The sequence below is a fragment of the Mus caroli genome, unplaced genomic scaffold (genome assembly GCF_978045245.1).
Source record: "Mus caroli unplaced genomic scaffold, Mus_caroli_1 scaffold_3, whole genome shotgun sequence".
Classification (NCBI taxonomy): domain Eukaryota; kingdom Metazoa; phylum Chordata; class Mammalia; order Rodentia; family Muridae; genus Mus; species Mus caroli.
Genome location: NW_028227258.1, coordinates 104,579,899 through 104,604,167, shown reverse-complemented (window position 1 = coordinate 104,604,167; position 24,269 = coordinate 104,579,899). Strand labels below are relative to the sequence as shown.

The 24,269-nt window shown below is 40.1% G+C and overlaps 1 protein-coding gene across 2 annotated transcripts in view; it reads left to right on the top strand.

Annotated features, from left to right (window-relative positions):
• The first annotated feature begins 11,632 nt into the window (after positions 1-11,632).
• The window catches only part of Rnf13 (ring finger protein 13), a 94,445-nt gene continuing 81,808 nt past the window's right edge, over positions 11,633-24,269 (top strand). Inside the window, exons 1-2 of one of the 2 annotated variants that reach the window (XM_029473720.2) lie at positions 11,633-11,773; positions 22,454-22,597. The gene's annotated coding sequence lies outside the window, so the exon portion shown is untranslated. The remainder of the gene's footprint in view (positions 11,774-22,453; positions 22,598-24,269) is intronic. The other variant, XM_021154153.3, reaches the window with a different exon arrangement.

The window sequence follows — 24,269 nt, the reverse complement described above, 5'->3', positions numbered from 1 at the left end:
TTGGGTCTTTCTGTGGTTTAGGTATCAGAGTAACTATGGCTTCATAGAATGAATTGGGTAGAGTACCTTCTGCTTCTATTTTGTGGAATAGTTTGTGCAGAACTGGAATTAGATCTTCTTTGAAGGTCTGATAGAACTGTGCACTAAACCCATCTGGTCCTGGGCTTTTTTTGGCTGGGAGACTATTAATGACTGCTTCTATTTCTTTAGGGGATATAGGACTGTTTAGATCATTAACGTGATCCCGATTTAACTTTAATACCTGGTATCTGTCTAGAAATTTGTCCATTTCATCCAGGTTTTCCAGTTTTGTTGAGTATAGCCTTTTTGAAGGATCTGATGGTGTTTTGTATTTCTTCAGGATCTGTTGTTATGTCTCCCTTTTCATTTCTGATTTTGTTAATTAGGATGCTTTCCCTGTGCCCTCTAGTGAGTCTGGCTAAGGGTTTATCTATTTCGTTGATTTTCTCAAAGAATCAGCTCCTCGATTGGTTGATTCTTTGAATTGTTCTTCTTTTTTCCACTTGGTTGATTTCGCCCCTGAGTTTGATTATTTCTTGCCGTCTACTCCTCTTGGGTGAATTTGCTTCCTTTTGTTCTAGAGCTTTTAGATGTGTTGTCAAGCTGCTTGGTGTGCTCTCTCTAGTTTCTTTTTGGAGGCACTCAGAGCTATGAGTTTTCCTCTTAGAAATGCTTTCATTGTGTCCCATAAAGTTGGGTATGTTGTGGCTTCATTTTCATTAAACTCTAAAATGTCTTTAATTTCTTTCTTTATTCCTTTCTTGACCAAGGTATCATTGAGAAGAGTGTTGTTCAGTTTCCATGTGAATGTTGGATTCTACTTTCTATTATTTATGTTGTTTTTGAAGATCAGCCTTACTCCATGGTGATCTGATAGGATGCATGGGACAATTTCAATATTTTTGTATCTGTTGAGGCCTATTTTGTGACCAAGTATATGGTCAATTTTGGAGTAGGTACCATGAGGTGCTTTGAAGAAAGTATATCCTTTTGTTTTAGGATAAAATGTCCGGTAGATATCTGTTAAATCCATTTTTTTTCATAACTTCTGTTAGTTTCACTGTGTCCCTGTTTAGTTTCTGTTTCCATGATCTGTCCATTGATGGAAGTGGTGTGTTGAAGTCTCCCACTATTACTGTGTGAGGTGGTGCAATGTGTGCTTTGAGCTTTACTAAAGTTTCTTTAATGAATGCGGCTGCCCTTGCTTTTGGAGCATAGATATTCAGAATTGAGAGTTCCTCTTGGAGGATTTTACCTTTGATGAGTATGAAGTGTCCCTCCTTGGGTTTTTTTTTTTTTTTTTTTTTTTTTGATAACTTTGGGTTTGAAGTCGATTTTATTCGATATTAGAATGGCTACTCCAGCTTGTTTCTTCAGATCATTTGCTTGCAAAATTGTTTTCCAGCCTTTCATTCTGAGGTAGTGTCTTTCTTTTATCCCTGAGATGGGTTTCCTGTAAGCAGCAAAATGTTGGGTCCTGTTTGTGTAGCCAGTCTGTTAGTCTATGTCTTTTTATTGGGGAACTGAGTCCATTGATATTAAGAGATACTAAGGAAATGTAATTGTGGCTTCCTATTATTTTTGTTGTTAGAGTTGGCATTCTCTTCTTGTGGCTGTCTTCTTTTAGTTTTGTTGAAGGATTACCTTCTTGCTTTTTCTAGGACATGGTTTCTGTCCTTGTATTTGTTTTTTTTCTGTTATTATCCTTTGAAGGGCTGGATTTGTGGAAAGATAATGTGTGAATTTGGTTTTGTCGTGGAATACTTTGGTTTCTCCATCTATAGTATTTGAGAGTTTGGCTGGGTATAGTAGCCTGGGCTGGCATTTGTGTTCTCTTAGTGTCTGTATAACATCTGTCCAGGATCTTCTGGCCTTCATAGTCTCTGGTGAAAAGTTTGGTGTAATTCTGATAGGCCTGTCTTTATATGTTACTTGACCCTTTTCCCTTACTGCTTTTAATATTCTATCTTTATTTAGTGCATTTGCTGTTCTGATTATTATGTATCAGGAGGAATTTCTTTTCTGTCCAGTCTATTTGGAGTTCTGTAGACTTCTTGTATGTTCATGGGCATCTCTTTCTTTAGGTTTGGGAAGTTTTCTTCTATAATTTTGTTGAAGATATTTGCTGGCCCTTTAAGTTGAAAATCTTCCTTCTCATCTACTCCTATTATCCGTAGTTTTGGTCTTCTCATTGTGTCCTGGATTTCCTGGATATTTTGAGTTAGGATCTTTTTGCATTTTGTATTTTCTTTGATTGTTGTGCCGATGTTCTCTATGGAATCTTCTGCACCTGAGATTCTCTCTTCCATCTCTTGTATTCTGTTGCTGATGCTCGCATCTATGGTCCCAGATATCTTTCCTAGGGTTTCTATCTCCAGCATTGCCTCACTTTGGGTTTTCTTTATTGTGTCTCCTCCCTTTTTAGGTCTAGTATTGTTTTGTTCATTTTCATCACCTGTTTGGATGTGTTTTCCTGTTTTTCTTTAAGGACTTGTAACTCTTTAGCAGTGTTCTCCTGTATTTCTTTAAGTGTGTTATTAAAGTCCTTCTTGATGTTCTCTACCATCATCATGAGATAGGCTTTTAAATCCGGGTCTAGCTTTTTGGGTGTGTTTGGGTGCCTGGGAGTGGGGGAGGAGGGAGTGCTGCATTCTGATGATGGTGAGTGGTCTTGGTTTCTGTTAGTAAGATTCTTACATTTGCCTTTTGCCATCTGGTAATCTCTGGAGTTAGTTGTTATAGTTGTCTATGGTTAGAGATTGTTCCTCTTGTGACTCTGTTAGCCTGTATCAGCAGACCTGGGAGACTAGCTCTCTCCTCTGAGTTTCAGTGGTCAGAGCACTCTCTGCAGGCAAGCTCTCCTCTTACAGGGAAGGTGCACAGATATCTGGCGTTCGGACCTCCCTCCTGGCAGAAGATGAAGGCCTGAAACAAGACCTGTCCCAGAAGCTGTGTTGCTTCAGCCTGTCACAGAAGCTGTTAGCTTCTGTAGTCTGCACTCTCACCTACACAGACTAGTCTGGGAGGGATTCTGGAACCAAGTTGTCTCCCCCAGGTGTATCAGCAAAGCCCTCCCGGCAGAGCAGACACCTCTCCTCTGGCAGGGAAGGTGCCCAGATATCTGGAGCCCAAAACGGGGTCTGTCTCAGAAGCTGTCCTCTAGGGACCTTGGGTGTGTCCGCTGACTCTGCAGCCAGGTGACCAAGTGCTTGCGCTGATCAGAAGGTACTCGTGACCCTGGTCAGGCCGGGTTTCCTGCTTCCCTAATGCTGTCTCAGGTCCTGAGCGATTGGATTGGAACAGAAGTTGTGTTCCACTCACTGGTGGTCCTAAGATCGCGTGGAGAGTCCTCTAGGGGACCTTGGGGGTGTCTGCCAACTCTGTGCCCAAGGTGACCCGGTGTTGGCCATGGCTTCTGTTTTTATTGCCTCCTGCCATCTGATTATCTCAAGTGCTCCCTGCCCTCAATATATTTGATTGGAGCCTGTCCTTCTTACATTCCCGGTTGAGTCAGAATTCCTGAGAGTCCAGCTTTCTCTGTTATCCTGTGATTCTAGGATCTTCTGATCCTGAGATTCTGGGTGTGTCAGAGTTCTTAACTGTCAAGCTTCCTCTGAGACCCTGAGATCCTGGTGTAACCAAGCTCCTGGTATTCTGGGAACCTGGGATCCTAAGATCCTGGGCGTGTTAGAGCACCTGGAAGTGGTACCTCCTCTGGGGACTGTGGTGCTGTCCACTGAGTTAGAAACCAAGGTCGACCAGTGCCAACTGGAAGCAACTCAAGCTACTGGTCGGGCGGGACTCCTGTGTCCCTGCTCCTGCTGACCCCAGGCACTCCCAGTTGTATTGGATCAGATGTTTGTTCCACTCACCAGTGATCCTAAGATCCTGGGCTGCTAGGGCGCCTGGGGGATGGAGAGTCCTCTGGCGACTGTGGGATGACTTACTGAGTTTGTGCCCAAGGTGGCCTGGAGCTGGCATTGACCACAAGTCTTTTTTGGTTTTTAAGACAGGGTTTCTCTGTTTAGCTCTGGCTGTCCTGGAACTCACTCTGTAGACCAGGCTGGCCTAGAACTCAAAAATCTGCCTGCCTCTGGCTCCCAAGTGCTGGAATTAAAGGCATACACCACCACTGCCCGGCGAAGGTATATTCTTTTGTGTTTGGGTGAAATATTCTGTAGATATCTGTTAGGTCCACTTGAGTCATACAATCTGTTAGCTCCATTATTTCTTAGATTAGTTTCTGTCTGAATGGCCTATCCAATGGTGAGAGTGTGGTGCTGAAGTTTCCCACTATTAATATATGGGGTTTGATGTGTGATTTAAACTTTACTATTGTTTCTTTTACAAATGTGGGTGCCCTTACACATGGGGCTTAGATATTCAGAATTGATATGTAATGTTGGTGGATTTTTTTCTTTTGGTAAATATGAAGTATCTTTCCCCACCTCTTTTGATTAATTTTGGTAGAAAGTCTTATTTTTTTAGATATTATAATAGCTATATCAGGTTGCCTCTTGGATGGATCCATTTGCTTGGAAATTTTTTTTACTCTGAGATAATGTCTATCATTGGTGTTGATGTTTGTTTCTTGTATGCAGTAGGATGGATCCTGTTTTTGCATTCATTCTCTTAGCCTGTGTCTTTCTATTGGGGCATTGAATCCACTGATGTTGAAAGATATTAGTGAACAATGATTTTTAATTCCTGTTATTTTGATAGTAGTGGTCAAAGTGTGTGTGTGTGTGTGTGTGTGTGTGTGTGTGTGTGTGTGTTTATTTCCTATGTTTTCTTAGGTGGAGTTAACCTCCTTGGGTTGGAATTTTTCCTTCTTTTATTTTGGGTAGGCCTGGATTTGAGGATACATTTTGTTTAAATTTGGTTTTGTTGTGTAGTATCTTGTTTTCTCCATCTATGGTGACTGAAAGTTTTCCTGGGTATAGTAGTCTCGGCTGATGTCTATGTTTTCTTAAAGTCTGTAAGACATCTCCCTAGCCCCTTCTAAAAGCTTTAGATTCTCTGTTGAAATGTTTGCAGCAATTCTAATAAGTCTGCCTTTATATGTCCCTTGGCCATTTTTTCTTGCAGCTTTTATTATTCTTTCTTTTGTACATTTAGTGTTTTGGTTATTATATGGTGGGGAAGGGATTTTCTTTTCTAGTCCAATATTTGGTGTTCTAGAAGCTTCTTGTATGTTTATGATGTAATATCCTTCTTTATGCTAGGAAAACTTTCTTCTATGATTTTGTTGAAAATATTTTCTGGGCCCTGAAGGTGGGAATCTTCTCCTTCTTATATTCATATCATTCTTAGGTTTGGTATTTTCATAGTGTCATGTTTTCTGGATATTTTGTGTCAGGCACTTTATAGATTTGACATTTTCTTTGGCTAATATATCAATTTCTTCTATGTTATCTTCTATGACTGAGATACTTTCTTCTATCTCTTGTATCTTGTGGTGATGCTTACACCTGTAGTTCCTGTTCTCTTTTCTAGGTTTTCCATCTTCAAGATTCCCTCAGATTGTGTTTTCTTTACTGCTTCTATTTCTATTTTCAGGTCTTGAACTGTTTTATTCATTTTCTTTACCTCTTTGATTGTATTTTCATGTATTTATTTATGAAATTTATGAATTTTCTTTTTAAAGGCCTCTATTATCTTCATAAGCTTGGATTTAAGGTCATTTTCTTGTACTTAAGCTGTGTTGGAATATGTAGGGTTTGCTGTATTAGGATTGCCAGACTCTGGTAGTACCATTTGCCATAGCTGTTGTTGATTTTGTTTTTATGCTGGCCTCTAGCTATCTGAGTTTATCTTTGTTAAATGGGTGTTTACATCCTCCCTCTTTGTTTTCTGTTTCTTCTCTGATCTTCTGGCCTGAGTGGCCTGGGATTATGGTGACTAGTGAGTCTTCATGTCCAGTATGCTGTCTCCACTGGGAATTTTGTAGCCTGTGTGATCTCTGGGGTTTGTGGTGCCAATGTTGCCTCTTGGGTACCTAGAACTGGCATAGCCTCCAGGAAAGCAAAGGTTTGTGGGCCATAATATGGAACCTAGGATAGGGTTCTGTTTATAGCTGTTGTGTGTACTTTAAGGGGAGTTGGTAGGCATAAGGTATAGAGAGTGGTCTTACCTGGTGTTCCTGGTGCTATGTGACCTCTGGGAAATAAGGTCAAGTAGCGGGCAAGAAAATGGAGCCCAGGGTCTGGGGTGCAGTTTATAGCTATTGGTTGTGCTTTAAGGACAGTTGGCATGCATAGGGCAGAAAGCAGGATCTTACCTGGGGTCCAGGGTGCTGGGGTGGGCTTCGTGCTAAAATCTATTTCTTTGTTTTTTTTGTGTGTGTGTGATTTCATTGTGTGATTCTCAAGTGTGAACCACAAGTTGTAGAAGACAATAATGGTGTCACAGTGTCAAAATGCTAGACACCCATGAAAGTGAAATTCAAATCTACTCTCTCCTCCCAATCTGTTGTTGAAAATGGGAATTGAAGTCTACCATTGCATCACTATTTTTTTTACCTGCAGGTAAATTAATTATTTCTTTGACATGTTTCTAGTTTAATGTTGGGTGCATAAATTTAGAGTTGTTATTTCACATTAATTAACTTTTTGCCTTTTAAATAAATGATATGTCTATTGTGCGTTCTTCTGTTTCTACTTGCATGCACTGTCTTTTTGTTTCTTAGCATGCAGCATCTAAAGAGTTAACCAGAGCCTGATATAATCTGGGCTGAGTTTTACCTCATGATGCAGCCACATTTTCTTCCTTTCTTTCTTTTTTTCCCAATTTTTATTAGGTATTTTCTTCATTTACATTTCAAATGCTATCCCGAAAGTCCCCTATACCTTCCCCCCCTTGCTCCCCTACCCACCCACTCCCACTTCTTGGCCCTGGTGTTCCCCTTTACTGGGGCTGCCAAATTTTCTTGTGGGAGATGGCCCTTCTTAGCCAGATTAGTTTATAGAGGCTTTGCATAGGGCTGCTTTGGCTAAAAGATTTGTTGCAGCCTTGGTATTGGGGATCACAGCCTTAATAGGTGTGATTTCTAGTTTTGCCGTATCCACTACATCCTTAGTTAAAGAAATTCAGACAGCACATCATGTGGGTCAGTTATCCAAAAAATGCATCAGTGGCATTCATGATTCAGGAGAATGGTAACAGGGGACTTCAGGATAGGCTTAATGCTTTAGAGGAAGCATCCCTATTTATGGGAAATCAAATTCAAAATATTAAGATCAGGCTCTCAGTGCAATGCCATTCATTGGTCCATTAGATTTGTGTAACCCCCTTGGAATATAATACCTCTGAACATAGCTGGGCTAAAATTCAGTCTCGTTTAAAGGGGCTTTGGAGCAAATCTATTTTGGCCTTGGATATGGATTCCTTACATCATAAGATCATAGATATTAATACTTCTAGCATGGGATCCACTTCTATTGAGGAAGTGTCTTCAGCCTTTGCCTCTGCTGTGCATGAGTTCACTTCTTCCTCTTCCTAGATGACTGTGCTGATAGATGGCAGAATTACAGTAGGTGTATTTTGCCTGGTTTTGTTTTTCCTTCCAGGCTGCATCAAGCAAGTAACCACTTAGTAATCACATTCACCATAGATGTTCTCACCCTTAAGTTAAAACAGAAAGGGGAGATGCTGAACCTTGGCGGGGACAGAGTAACATGGTTCCTGCCCTGGGACAGCCCCACCCCTCACCTTGCCATGTGAGCCTCCACACATGTTGATGGCTGCTGTGGGCTTGTCTTGTTTGTATAATAATGTACATATTTCACATTCCTCTGAGAAATGTCCTCACTGTTAACATTAATGACTCCATGAAAGCTTCAGGCCAGCCCTTAAGGCTATGGAAAAGATGTCTAGATTGAGTTCAAAATATACAATTTCTCAACTATCCAAAACATTCACATAATTCATAATACAAATTATGAGGGGTTTCATGAATCTAAAGGAACAAAGGAATACCATGAGCCAGCTTGTCAGGATACAAAGGCAGGCAGAGTCAGAGTTCAAGGTCAGCCTAGAACATTGAATGCTTAAGTCCACGTGTGGTAGAAAGGGTAATTTCAGGGCAGGGTCCCACCCAACTAGTTTATCTATCTTCTGTGTTTAACAAAGGCAGACAGATCCCTGAATTCTTTTGCAATGTTAAGGAAAAAAACGTATGATGTATGCTTGATGCCCCTTAAGAATCGAAGGGCTGGGGCCACAGATGGCAATTCATAAGATAATCAAAAGGAATCCTAGAATAAATAACTGACTTGATATGTAAATTAAAAAACTGGGATTTTGGTCTGCATGAGATGAATTAGCAAAAAGTGATAGAAGTTCTTTAGAATTTTTTTTCTCTATCGAGAGCTGAGCAGTCTGGAGATCTCTGGAGAGCAACAGAGCTCTTCAGAAATTTTTCTTAACAGGATTCCTGACTCGGTTGGAAGATCCAATAATTTTTATAGCAGCTTTTCTGAATTTGGTTAAAAAAACCCATGAGCTAACCAGATAGCATTTAGAATTTTTACAAGCAGAGAGAGCTGTCTCAACCAGAGAGTTTTTAGGAATGCAAGAAAAAGCTGTCCAGACACACATACACACACACACACATACACACACACACACACACAGTGGGGGGGGGGAGTCAGAGACACAGACACAGACATAGACACAGACACAGAGGGAGACAGAGAGACACAGACACAGACACACATACAGACACACACACACACACACACAGATTGAGAGAGAGAGATTGAGAGAGGGAGCAAGAGAAAGAGAGAGAGACACACACACACACACACACACACAGAGAGAGAGAGAGAGAGAGAGAGAGAGAGAGAGAGAGAGAGAGATACAGACACAGACACACATACAGACACACACACACACACAGATTGAGAGAGAGAGATTGAGAGAGGGAGCAAGAGAAAGAGAGAGAGAGACACACACACACACACACAGAGACACAGAGAGAGAGAGAGAGAGAGAGAGAGAGAGAGAGAGAGATACAGAGAGAAACAGAGAGACAAAGAGAGATTGAGATAGAGAGAAATCTGGAAATCCAGCCAGCTTGGATTCTTTACATTGCTCCCAGGCACCCTTCTCTCAGAATTCCTCGCCATGCCAGGCTGGTCTTTGGCATCTCTCTCTTCATATATATATATATATATATATATATATATATATATATATATACATATGAATGAAAATCAGAGGGTTATTGGATGGCTATATTTGGTTCTCAGCTTGACCACATATGGAGTTAACTAATTAGAACCCCAAATGGAGGGCACACTTGTGAAGAGCTTTGGCTTAATTTGAAGTCCCAAGATCCATTTCTAATCCAGAACTTTGAGGTAGGAAGACACGCCTTTAATCAAGATCTTTATAGTTGGGAAAATACATCTCTAATCCAGATCTTTTGAGGTGGGAAGACCCTCCTCTTACCTGGGCCACACCTTCTGCTGGAAGCCTAGGAAGGATAGGGGAGAAGGAAGCTTTTGCCCTTTGCTTGCTTGCTCTCACCTTGCTTGTGAGTCCATTCCTACACTGGCATTAGAGCCTACTTAGGGATCCCAGTGTGTACAGTTGAGCCTATTGGATTCTTGGACTTTCTATTCATAGGCAGCCGTTATTGGTTTAGCTAGACAGCAGCCTTTACATCATTCTAATAAATCCCACATATATTGATATATTCATATATATTCATTCTATAAGTTCTGTCACTTTAGAGAACCCTGGCTAATAAACCCTTGAAACCAAAGGCCCAACTAAACATTCTCTTTTATAAGTTGCCTTGGTTATGACATACTGTCACAGTAAATAAGACAGTCTTATGTTTCCTAGGCTGGCTTTGAAGTTGCTATAAAGCTAAAGAGGCCCTGTAACTTCAGATCCTCCGGAGTGCTGGAATTTTAGGCCTATCCCATCACATCCAGATGATTGGATTTTAGGAGGGAATAATTGGTGTTTTTTTCCTTATCACCATATACTCTATTAAATTTTCATACTCTCGAAAAAAACATAATTGAAAATATTATTTTCCACTCTATCTTCTAATTTGCCTTCATTTAATACAAGGTATATATATATATATATATATATATATATATATATATATCATTAGTCTACCCAAGTGCAACACAAATACATTACCTTGCTTATTTCTGAGAGAACTATATATTTACCATGGTTTACAGAGCAGACTGAATACAGAAGCAAAATGTTCTCTTTTTAAGAGTCTCTATTTAAGGAATTAGCAACTGGTTTTATTTTTTGTCCTTAAAAAAAGCTTTTATATCATGGAAGAAATCTGATTTAATATAGAAAACCATTTTGAGAGAATTTAATTAAAAATGCGTCAAGAGATATAGCACCTCTCTGTATAGTAGTTACTCTAGCCTTCATAACAATCTCGACCTTCATGACTTTGTCAAAGCATAGTTATGTAGTTGTGAATGTCTTCTTCCCAATACATGAAAAATACATTAACTATACAATTGTGGGCTATGCAGCTGAAAATGTTTTTGATGGTCTTTATTTTTCTAATTTGATTCTTTGTTGTTCCCTCTCTTTTCTGTAACCCAGAGTCTAGTGCTAACTGTGAACTCAATCTTCAATCCCTTACATTTGTTTTCTTAAATTGCTTGAGTGGTATTTAGAGTAGATTCTAGTTTAAAAGGCACAAGAAAAAAGAATAGGAAATCTTTCTATTTTTGTTCCCCACCTACTTAGGGCTCCTGAAGCAAACGAGGCTATAAATAACTCACATTCCTGTAATAACTCCCCCCACAACCAAAATCCAAACATGTTAATTAAATATTTGATGCCAGTATGGGCCTCAAAGATGCCTTATTAGGACCAGTTCGATTAGGACATGTCAGAATCTTTGCATCAAACGGGATTAAAACCAAAAGGCAGTAGTTTAGGAGCTGTTAATGTTGATGGCCCAATGGGTCATTTCAATCCAAGAACTCTGCTTTTTCAGACTAGGGGGTGAAAAAGTATGAGGAGAACTCAAGGGATGAGATTTTCGTTCCTCAAAAGGTGACATGGTTTTTGAAAGACTGTTTTGAGGACTGAATCGCGTGGTTGGACTTTGGCTAGTCAAGCAGTGAGCTGATCAGCCCGGCTCCCTGCCAGGCCTCGTGGTTCGTGCCTAGACCTCGGGCGGCTAGCTCTAACCCGACCTGGATTCCAGCGCAAGGCGTCACCCGGCGTTCCCCGCCCTCATAGGCCCTCTCCCGGGAGGGTGCAAGACACTTCGCGGCTCTTCGGCCTCGGATCGCTGCGGGCCACTCAGACACACAGCCTCCGCTAGGGCCTCGCTCTGCAAGCCAATCATCTGCGGACCAGGCTGGGGCAGTCCAGGGTGGCTTCTCCACCACACCCAGGGCTTCCAAAAGCCGTCCCTCCCTCATCTTCCCGGTTCCTAATAGGGATGATGGATCACGCGGTTCAGAACGACACTCAAAAACTGGGCAGTTCTCCCAACCCAGCAGAGGCAGGCTGGGCGACTCCGCGAAAGGGGCGGGGCCGTGACGGACAACATCACAGCCCAATAATATATCTTTACCTCTGAGTGTGGGCCAATGAGGCGTGGGAGGCGGGACTTCCGCTTGCCCGCTGTTGTGGTCCCTTCTCCGACTTGCTTGGGTAGGGGCTCAGTGCGGATACTCAGTCATGAAGTCCGGGTAGCGACTTCTCTTGGGTGGCCGTGAGCCTAGGTTCCGGGGCCGGACTTCAGGTAAGAACCAGCGTGCCTCCGCAGCGGTAGGCGGGGGTTGTCCGGCCTGGCCGGGAGAACACACCCACTCCGGCCTGGGTGCGGTAGCCGGCTGTGGGGACCGTCGGGCTCCTCTGCTACGTGCAGTGACAGCACAGGCCCGTGCGGGAGATGATTCCTTAGCATCCCATCTTGCGGGCTGGTAGATCTGAAGTTGTCGGGCTATGGATTTTGCTTCCCACGGTCCCTTCCAGAGGTCCCCGTGGCCTGGAAAGATACTTGGAAGACTTCTCTGGTCCAGGACTTGCCTCTTAAGTCCTCGGCGAAAATACTCTCGGGCTGTTTTGTCTTTAAAAAGAAGAAGAAGAAAATGTCATCGCTCGCTTCCTTCCTTTTCTCACCCACTCCCCTTTCCTTCCGTAAAAGCTCAGCCTACAGGCTTGGACGTGACCTTGCTAGGGCCACATACTGCCTTTTTTTTTTTTTTCCCTACCCAATGCTGGAAGTCCGAACTTTTTTGCAAGGACGCTTATTGAATTGATCTGTCCCTGGGAGGGAAACAACTTTGGTAGCCTCTGCTGCATGTTCTCTGTTTGCTTACGGTCAATTGCCCTATTTTCTTCTAATCTGGCAGTAGTTAATTTCCATAACTCCCATTTTAATCCTCAATTTCAGCACCGTGGGCAGCTGCTATAGGCTGATGTCTGCCCCAAACCTGCCTGGATGATACTCTTTTTCTACCAGTGATGCAGCAGTTCCAGTGGAAACTGCATTCCTTTCAGCAGTGCTGAGAAGAAAGCTGCACTTTCTGATACAATACAGTAAAGTGACCGTGCCTCCCAAGAGCCAGTAGAGACAGGCTATTTAAAGATTTAGGGAAGAACTTTTGAGAGTTTAATTGGCCACAGGGTCATTATTTATTTATTTGAGACATGGTCCTTACATGTAGCCCAGACTGATCTCAAACTTCCATTCTTTTGCCTCGGCTTACTCAGTACTGGAATTACTAGCCATCAAGCCTTGTTTAAAGACAGTTTTTAATGGGTCAAAAAGAATTCATTTCAGAGGACTGTGGTCGTTAAATAGGAGTTGAGTGTGGAGGACCGCAGGGGTTCATTAATAGACTTTTTTCTTCTTTTTATAATCTATGGCCATAGAGTTAATTTCAGGTACAGGTTTTTTTTTTTTTTTAATGCTGGTCAAGAGGAAGATATAAAGTGTATTATTGTAGATTCAGGCAAAAAGCAAAGCAAAGCAAAACAAAAAACTGTTTCCAAAGAGTTTCAAATTTGGGAATCAGACTAGACTTACCCTCCAGTGTTGGGTGACATCAGTAAATATGGAAAGGGCTAGTGAGATGTTTGGTGAGTAGTAGAGCTGGCCCTGCAGTTCTAATGGTCTGGATTAGATTTCCAGAACCCACATAGAGGAAGAAGGGGAGAACTGACTCCACAAAGCTGTCCTCGGCTCTCCATATGAACCTTGTGGTATATGTCTTACCTCCCGAGTCATACACATACAATAAGTGAGAAAGTTAAAAAAAAATGAAAAAAAGGGTGACGTTGTGAAGATTAAATGAAATAAAATATGTCTGTATCATAGTTATGCTTCCTTGAATTGATTATATAGACTACAGTCTTTGTATAGGGAATGTTAGTTGTCTTAGTCATATGTGTATGTTTTCCTCTGCCTTACCTGAAGTCAAAATGGTGTCTTGATGTGCAGTGGAAGTAATGTGTATAAAGTCCGTGCTTAGGGAAGTGGGATATGGGAAGGTTTGGGGCTAACTACTCATTTATCCTTGTTATTTCTGTAAGGATTTTAGAGGAGCCTAGCTTCTTGCTAGCTTGCAGCTTACTTCCTTTGATGTTTCTGCATCTGAGGCTAACAGAGTTTATATCAGCTTTCGAGCACTAAGTTCAGCAAAGTGAGGGTAGAGTAGGTGTTTGCCTCTTGGGATAGGTTTATAGAGTTGAGCAAGATACTTTATGTTTTGTATTTTTTATTAAGACTGTGTATTAACTAGCTTGATAAAATCATATGATATACTTATGTCATGTTAGCATTAACTAAAAGTAGTTGGCTTTTAAAATAAAACATGACTTTGGACATTTTGAAATTAGGAACTAATAATGTATAGCTGAAAGTAAAATGTGTAAGTCAAAGTAGTGATTTCCACTGTTTGACTTGTTATTACTGTGTCGCGCTGCATACTGTGGTTTCCTGTGGCGTAAAAAAGGGAAGGCAGTTAGAAACCACTGTTAGGTTTCTCAGAAGAAACAGGGTTAATAGACATGTGAATTCACTTTAATAAAACACGTTGGCGAATAATGGTTCTAAAATCATATATTCTGTAGATAATTATTGAACACATAAAACAGAGAACTAAGATTTTTATGAAGATGTTGCACTGTACAAAAATTGATTAGAGAAGAATGAAAGTATGTGATTGCTTTTGTCAAAATGGGTCAGTAGGTTTCTGATTACTTTGTATGATCAAATTCAATTCTCAAATTCATTAATATGGCAGATAATAGTACAATTATGACTTAAAATTTATTTTTTTGTATGTATATACACATATACTCACAGTGCATATGTTGAGGACAGCTTGTGGGAGTTGCTTCTCTCCTATGATGTGGGATCCAGGGATCAAACTTAAGTCTTCATGTTTGGTAGTGAATGTCTTTACCCTCTGAGCCATCTTACTGGCCAGATAGATTTTTAACAAAAAATTATTATTATTATTATTATTATTATTATTATTATTATATTAGGTGGGGGAACTCTCATTATGTAGACATGGCTTGCCATTTGATTAGCAACAAACCAGAGTAAGAGACTCTGTCTCAAGGAAATAAAATAAAGTGTCGACTTGTAGACTAATAAAGGGTACCCTATATCTCTCTTTGGCCTTTTCAAGTCTATGCACGTGTCTAGTCTACATACATATATTACACATATCATAAGACCTCCCTCTGCCCCATAAAATACTATCGGGTATTTTGAGTTTTTATTGGCTGTTGACTTTGGGAAGTTTGCTTATTTCTTTACATTGAGGATGTGGCTATTTGCATGATTGTTAGTAAATGGAGGAGGTTGGGAGACAACAGTCCCTACCAGGACGTGATCAGAGCAAAAGTCTAGAGGAAGGGAAGTCAGAGAACATTTGCCAAGGTTGTATGTTTAAGGAACAGGCTGATGAAGATAAATGGTACTGACTGTGGAGGTCCTTAAATGCCAGGTTAAGAATTTTGCATGTGATTTTCAGTTGAGACAAATCCCTCATTTATGAACATTAGTTTGGGATCAGAGGTCCAGTAGAGAAGTAGAAGCCTGGAGGTGGGAGTTCCATAGAATGGAGACAAATGTCAAGATTTTAATGAAGGGTAGGCTTGAAACAGCTAAAATAGCATTGGTAATTCACATGGCCGGGGGCATGTCAGTTCTGGTGAGGGGTATTGATGCTATTAATGTAAATAAGGGATATTGCTATGAACAAATTTTAGTGTACTGATATTTAGGAAGAAACTAAATGGTGGAACTTGAGAAGGTATTCAGTGTGTATAAAGCTAAAATGGATACGGTTAGCTTTATCTTCCATGAACAGAGGAGTGACACGATGCTCACACCATGGGTAATTGGTTGGAACTGCCATTCCCATTTGGGTCACTGCACTGACTCAACTCCTGATTTCCTCAGGACTGAGCATTCCCCATGTAGTGAGAATGCACTGATTGTTTTCCCTGTATCCTATTTTGTGTTTGGGGGTGGGGGGTGGGGGGTGGGGCAACAGGAGGGAAAAGAGTGGGAAGGAAAAGTTGTGTAAACATACAAGGCTCCTCCCATTTCTTAAGAACAGTAAATTGGAGACTAGAGATTCTCACATCAAGAATGCTGAAAGATGTATTGACTTTTGTTTTCTGAAAAGCGGTTAAACACGTAGGTGTTCAGTGACATTTCTACATTAAATATTATATCTTTGTTAACTTGAATTGATTATGGCAAAACCTTTGTTCAGAGATGGGATGAGACTTTGGGGGATGTCAAAGAGGGTGCACAGCTGGAAAGAGTGTACTGTTTCTACCCAAGATTGCACGGAAAGAACTTCAAAGGGTAAGAAGGCTACCTGGGATAGTGGGCAGAATGAAGATCTGATGACATCCTATTGCTCTCCATTTTCTGGCTTCAGTTTTCCCTTTCTGTGAAATGATGATGGCAACAGTATTGATTTGGAGTTGTTTTGAAAATTAGTTAATGTATGAAAACTGGTAGTCAGTTAGAGAGATGTTTGTGCTATCATTATAACCTTAGCTAATGGCACTTGTGGAAGACAGAAGCATCAATCTCTAAAAGCCTTCTTTACCATCAAAAAGATCTCGGACTAAGTTATAGGTGGATCTATAGATTTCTTTCTTTAACAGATTTTCTAGGGCTTATGTGCAATTGCTTGATTTTCAGTTATGCAGTGAAGTTTGCCACTGAATTATATTTAGTTTTCTGCTGTCCTGTTAGGCCTGAGTAACTGGCCAGTCAAACAAAAATGTGCTTATTGGTGAGCATGGTGAGAGAGCAGAAGGTTTCCATGTATGCTATCTCAGTAAAAGACAGTACTTGAATTCTGATGCTTGCATTTCTTTTCTTCTTTATTTCCCTCCAGAATTTTTCACTTAACAAATATTTACTCAGTACCTGCTTTGTCCTGTAATGCTCTAGGCACTAAGTGATCATCACTTAACTGAAGGGACAGAAACGCTGGTCCTTCCAAAGCTGATTTTTTTTGTGGGAGAAATGGGTACCTTTTTAATAATGGTAATTAGATAGTTTTGTACTGCATGTTCAAATTATACTGCATAGATAATAACAATGCCAGGCCCCAGTTGGTTGAGTAGAACACTTGAAGGAGGGATCCTTATGTCTCTTTCCTCCTCCCTCCCTGTACAGTGGCTTACCCTTTGAACAGTGCCAAATGTAATGCATGTGTTGAATGTTAAGTTGTCCTGCCTCCAAATTTACTTTTTTAAAAATCTCCTTTTAGACAAAACACTTAAAGTCAGAAAGCTCTTAATGTACAGCAAATGTAGGTGTGCATTAAAAGCTTACAGTAGGCAGGAAGAGGCTGTGCCAAGGCGGGGACCAGGTTTGGAAGGAAATTTGTACTGCAGTAAGAATTAAGGACCATGTGTTCACTAGATGAACAGAGAGAGGGGGCTGTGAATAGTATTTCTTGCTGATGCAGGAGACCAGTGGAAATAAGGTTATTGGAGACAAAAACATCAACATTAAGGGAATTTGGGTCTTATTGTTCACTAACAATAACAATTTCTTATCTCTCAAGTTAATTTTCTCATTGGTGATGCAATTGGAATTTTTCAGTGTAAAGATCAGCTTTTGAGATGTCTTACAAAAATGTTGCATTAATATTTGCTTTAGTAGCATAGATAAAATAGAGCTGATTATAAACTTTTATTAAGTACAAAACAAGCTAGATAACTACTTTTGGTTAACAAAATAGTTTGAAGACTAGATTTCTACAAAATCAATATCATGCTTTGATGCTATTTACTAATGTACCTTTTAAAAACACAGTAAAATGTAGTTACTATATAATTGCCAGCTCTTTCATACAGAGGAAGATGAGCTGTAGTACTTTAGTACTAGGTCATAGTAATTATTCACCCTTTTATGTTTTATGTTTATTCAATGGTCACTTGCGTCATTTCCTCATATGAGATGCTAGACATGTAGAATCAGAACATGTCAGTCCGTAATTTGAAGAAGTGTAAAGAAAAGGGGTCCTTAGCATAATGAGGTTCGTTTGGCTAGCTCGTGGTGGTACACACAAAGAGCAGCATGAAAGGCTGGGGTGGACAGAGTTCCTGGATGGAGAGGAGAGGTGAACATGGGGACAGCAAGGGGCTGTCCTCCTTAACGGGAGGACAAGTGGATGTGGCGCTCCTGTGCTGAATCCCAAGCTAGTTAATTGGGATTGACTGTCTTTTGACGTCCGTGTGATCTGCTAAGGAATTTTACACAGAAAGTAAAATGATCAGGCACTTTGCTTTCCCCCCAGGATATATTAATTATATATAATAGTAGTTTCACTATGATATTTCATTCCGGTTTATTAAGTGTTTCTAGCATATTCATTTTCTAATATTCTCTTGCTCCCCTCCCACTCTTACTTGTTGAGATAGTTTTATATGTAATTTTGCCATCTTCTTACAATGTGAGACTAGAAAAAGACATTAATGCTGTTTCAATGATGATCACAGAACTTTAAGAAATCAGTCTTTTAACTGCAAAGTCTAAGAAACATGGTTAATGTCATGTATATTTTATTTATTTATTTATTTTTTAGGGTGCTGATAATCATGAAACATTACATATTTAATATTTAATTTACATATTAAAATATGTAAATATGTACCCATATTTGTGTTATCAAAAGAAAAGGAAATTTTGGGATAATTTTGTTCACTAATATATGAGGACTTTTGACTGGGTAAAAGAATTTGATCTAGGAAAATTTCTAGGGAAGTTAGAAATGTGTTGATGTTTTGTTACTTAAATGTTGTTTAAGTTCAGTGTATATTTACTTCAAGTTTGTAGAAGGAGTGAATTCTACCGGGAAAGAATTTTGTTGAGGTAATGAGAGATGAATATTTCTTAGTGAAGCACTAAGAGAAAGCAAGTATTGAACCTCAGCTTTTCTTACATAACACACCTCATTAATGTTAAAGATTATCTGGTTACTGTTCTTGTAATTTCCATGTTTGGCCTTTAGAAAGAAAGCACTATATACTAATAAATTATAAATGCTAATTGATTTTTTTGAAAAATGATATTCACCTAGCAAAATTAACCTTGTAGGAATTGGGAAGGTGGCTTAGTGAGTAAGAGCACTTGCCCTGGAACATTTGGACCTGAGTCCAAATTTGTAGCATCCATGTAGAGAGCTGAGCAAGGCTGTGAATACCTAGTGGAGACTGCGAGCTTGCTGGCTGGCCATTCTAGTTGAAGAGGCAAACTCTTAGTTCAGTGAGAGAGTCATAGGGTGATAGATGAACACATTCCATATCCTCAGCTGGCATCCACAAATGTGTGCCCATGTTACATACTAGCACTAAAATGCATGTACCACACAGGTACAACATGTCCCCCGCCCCCCACGCCGTATACCGAAAAGATCTAACCATTTAAAGCATAGCCATCCAGTGGCATTTTGTATATTTTTAATGTTGCACATCAACACATTTGTTTAGTTTTGAAACATTTTTACCACTTCAAAATAAAAATCGTAAACCATTAGCAGTTCTGTCTCCTGATTTCCTAATATCCTTAGCTATACTGACCTCTAATTGTTTTCTTTCTATGTATTTACTTATTCTGGGTAATTTATATGGAATCAAATGTTATATGATTGATTATGCCTGGCTTCCTTTACTTAGTGACTTTGTAATCACATGTACCAGCACTTTCTACTGCTGTATAATTTTCCTTTACAAACAAAACCAATTTATTTAGTCTTTGGTGAATATTTGGATTGTTTCAACTCGTTACCTGCTGTGTTTAGTGCTTCTGTTGAATGAGGGTTTGTTTGAGTACTAGTTTTCCTTTCTTTAGGTTTATCCCAAGAGTGACATTGCTTATGGTAAGCCCGTGTCTAGGTGTTTGAGCACTTACTTTGCTCTTTTCCGTATTGTCTAAAACATTCTTATATTTACTTTGGCAATGTGTGTTGCTAATTTCTTCATATTCTTGTAGCATTTCGCTCCATGTCTCAGCACTGGGTGCTAGTTGTGTACCACCATGACCAACCTTCTAAGTGTTGGCTATCTGAACTTAGAGCCTCATATTTGTGTGGCAAGTGCTTTATCTACTGATCTTTCTTCAGTGTCCTGTTTTCTATCAATCAGTCAATCAGTCAATCAATCAGTCACTCAGTCAGTCTGTCTGTCTATCTATCTATAGTTACCTTTATGAGTATGCAGTAGTAACTACTTGCATTTTGTTTTGCTTTTTGAAACAAGGGCTCATTAGGCCCAGAACTAGTTGTGTAGACCAGGTTGGCCTTGAACTAGTAGAGAGCTGTCAGCTACCCAAGGGTTGGAATTAAAGGTATGTGCCACTGTGCCCACCCTTCTCCTGTTTTGTGTTGATCTGACATGAATGAACTAGAACATCCTTTCATACACTTGCTTGCCATGTGCAATTTTCTTGAAGTATTATGTTAATTCTTTGTCTTTTACAATTTGTCCTTTTGATATTGAGTTTTCTAAAAAAGTGGTTTATAGGGCTGAACAGTGGTGGCATACATCTGTCATCCTAGTACATTGGAGGCAGAGGCAGGTGGATCTCTGAGATCAAGACCAGCTTGGTCTACAAAGTGAGTTCCAGGTCATCCAGGGCTACACAGAAACCCTGTCTCAAAAAACCAAACCAAACCAAACCAAGCCAAACCAAGCTAAACCAACCCAACCCATAAGCTCAAACAAACAAACAAACAAACAAACAAACAGAAAATCCAAAATGATTTATTTTGTTTCTATTTTTGTGTATCTGTATGTACACGTTGCTTGTGTGGGTGCCCTTGGAGGCTAGATGAGGGTGTTAGATCCTTTTGAACTGGAGTTACAGGTTGTGTTGAGCAGTCTGAGCTGGATGCTCTAAACCTGGAACTGAACTCGTCTTCTGAAAGAGCAACAAATAGTCTTAATGATTGAGCTATCTGTCCAGCTCCTTTCTGTACTTTGGATATGAGATCTTTATCACATATATGATGTACAAATTTTCTTTTGTCCATTTGTGTGGGGCCTCTATTTTAATATTGTTCTTCGACACATAAAAGTTTTCGATTCTGAGGAAATCCAATCTATATCTTTTTACTCTTGCTTTTGGTGCTGTTTCTAAGAAGTTGTTACTAACATGGAAACTTCTTATGTCTCTCTATCTCTCTTTGTCTCTGTCTCTCTGTCTCTCTCCCTTCATCACCCCCCCCCCGCCCCGCCCCCCAGAGACTCAGCATATAGTCCTAGTTGGCCTGGAGCTTGCTGTGTAGACCAGACTGACCTAGAACTCAAGAGAGTTCACCTGCCTCTGCCTCCTAACTTCTGAGACTATAGTTGTCCCATGGTACCTGGCCTTTTTTTTTTTTTTCCTTTTGAAATCAAACTTAAATACGCAGCATAAGCTATATGAATTTGGGATGTTTTCTACATCCTCCTGAGTGCTGAAATTTACCGGTGTGCACGGCCATAGAACCTGCACTTCCCGAGTTTTCTCTTATGTTCTGTTGTTGTTTTGGTGTGGTGTCAGTTTAGGTCAGAGGTTCACTGTCTTGTATGTGGAGATCCTTTTGTGCCAGTCCTCCTAGCTGAAGATGGTGTTCTCTGGGCTCTGCATCTTTTAAACAGGCTGTTTGCCTCTCTGTAGGTCCATGGGCATAGATGCAGATGTGAGGCTCTGCTGCTTTACTCTGTGTACCCGCTTGCAGAAGCACCATTCAGTTGTGATGATTGTAGCTCTGTGCAAAGGACATCTTGAAATCCAGAAAACAGCAGGGCTAGAAAAAAAGATACTATCCCAAGGCACACTTTTCTAACCTGCTTCTCACCAAGCTCCTCCTCCTCCAATTTCCATCACCTCTCAATATGGCAGCACCAGCTGTGACCAACCTTTCACAAGGCAGAGTACCCATCATGTCATCACAGGGAGCTGCCAAGCTAGCTGCACACCTTCCACACATGAGCCTGCAAGGGACATTTCTTACTCAAATTCACATTTTGTACCTGGCTCCCCCACATGCACATGTCCATCTCATAGTACAAACTGCATTTAGTCAGCACCAGGAGTCTCTATACTGTTGTATAGTCTGCCTCATCCTCTGAGCCTCAAGCCAGACTCTTAGTTGTGAACCCCACGGTAGTACAATAGAACTCTCTCCCTCAAGCAAGGCTTTCAAACGAATTCCTTTTACTTGATGATCCTGTGATAGATGGCAGTATAGCCAAACCTGAGTTGCCTTCATGTTAGATTATTGTTCTGCTATCTCTGTTCAGCTTCTTGATGCTTGGGATCACACTTTGTTGACCTCACTGTTACAGGTACTTCATTACACCATTATCTTTATCTTGATTTATTTTTAAAAGACAAAGTCTATTTATTACATAGCCCTGGCTATCTTGGAACTCCCTATGTAGACCAGGGTGGCCTTGAACTCACAGAGATCAACCTGCCTCTGTCTTCTGAGTGCTGGGATTAAAGACAGCACCATCATGCTGGGCCATAAATCTTTATTATTTAATTGCACAATTTACTTCACAAGAAATAATTTAATCCCCTCCGAATACTGAGTAGACTAGTGAACTACAAGCTTTGTTGCTTGCTCATTTAAAATGTTTTCTATATTGTATGAAGATACTATACAAATAGAACCCTTAAATAGGTGGTTGGGGCAGGCTAATTAGAGTTTGTATGTAGTTTAGTCTCTAGAATATGCCATATAAATTAATATGCTTTAGAAATTTTTTACTTTGAACTATGGAAATAGGTATGAAGAATAAACCAAAAATGATATAAGGACCCACCACCCAGAGTTAAGATGTATTTGCAGATTATTTTATTGTTTCATAATATTTAAGAATTATTTTATATGCATGTGTGTGTGACAGAGTGTACATGTGTACCACATGTGTGCAGGTGCCTTCAGAGGACAGAAGAGGGAAGCTGAAGAGGGTTGTGAGCCACTTGACAAGGATGCTGGGGTCCAAACCTGGATCCTCTGCACAATCAACAACTGCTTTTAACTGCTGAGCCATCTCTTCAGCCCCCATAGTATCCACTGTATGTATACTTATGGATATTTTTAATATATGCACAGACATTTTTTACTTAAAAATATTTTTGAGACAATACTGTTGCCTATGTTGGTCTTGAATTCCATTGAGTAGCTGGGACTACTGTTCAAAACACCACACCTGCCTCTAATGGAAACATAAAAGCAGGATTTGTTTTTGGTGGTGCCGGGGATTCAGTGCTTCTTTGAGGCAGGTAGGCAGGTGCTTTCCTACTACGCCTGGAATAAGACAGCTTTAATGTAAACGTCTTAAAACCTTACAAAAAGCAGTTAACCGGTAGTAGCATATAGAGGTTTCATTAAATTAGCATAAAGAGAAGTGGGATGTGCATTTGTTTTTGCAAATGTTAAGCACCTAATGTTTGTTAGGCACTGTTTACATATTTGTAAAATAAATATGACCTTGAGAAGTACATATTCTTTCAGCAAATAAGGGCACTAAACAATAAAAATAAGAATTAAAAATTATGATTGGAAGCAATGAGTATTTAAGAAGCAGGAGATTAAAGGGGTCCATCACGGTAGATATGTAAAGTGACTGTAAAGACTTGCCAGGGTGAGGCTAGCATCCAAAAACAAGGTCAAGAGCATAGCTGGGGGAACACTGTAAAGCAGCAGGTTTTAGGGCTGGGGCAGGGGCCAGCCACTTAGAACACTCTTAGTGGCTCACTAAGTGGGTTCTCAGCACCCACATCCTGTGGCTGGTACCTCCCTGTAACTCTAGCTGCATGGGAATCTGATGCCTTTGGCCTCTGGACACCTGCACTCATGTGCACCTCTCCCCACATACATGTAATTAAAGTTCATTTTAAAGAAGAAACAGGTTGTAACAGTGACAATGATATAACTTGATCAGGAGTGTGGCAGTCTGCCATCATTAACACAGTATGAAAGAGTTCGTGTGATATTGTTGTTTCCCATCTAAGGACTGCACAAACAGTAAAGAATGAGGCATGAAGGTGGGGTTACAAGTGAGCTCATTAGTCCATTTTTCAGTCAGTTGATATTAGTGCTTATAGGGAAGTAGTGCCCTAAAATAGGGAAGCTGAGTGAGAGTACAATCTACTTTCTCCTATGTTCTATTTTAAAGGTTGCATAGAGGGAAAACCTTCATGTCAGATCCTTAATACAGAACTTAGCATAAAATTAAGTTTTCTTTCAATGTCATAGTGGTAGCATTGACATTTGGGTGAAAAGTCATAAAAATAAAACATTCTGAATTAGGAGATGGATACTTTGAAGTACACTGTGTATATTTTGATAACCCAGAAAACCAGAATTTTCTACTATGTTTCCCTAGTGCTCAAGATTTCAGTGTCCATGAAAACGTTTCATTGTCAATTGTTCCTTTCGAGTTTTCTGTGTGGCTCATTGCTGGGATTGACAACCTGCGATACAGCTGACAATAGTGGCATTGAGAGAACTATGAAGTCTGTTTTTGTTAGCATCTCTGCCCCTACATTTTTGTCTTGTCGACTTTGACCTATACATTGTCTTTTGATTTGTAAGAAAGTTATGAACAATCACATGGAATACACTTTTAAATCTGGATCAAGAAAGTGTTTTCCAAATATGTGTTGGACTCATAACTTATATTGTTATTTAATATAAAAAATTTTAAAAAGTGTTCAAGGACTAAACATAGAAGTAATATAAGAA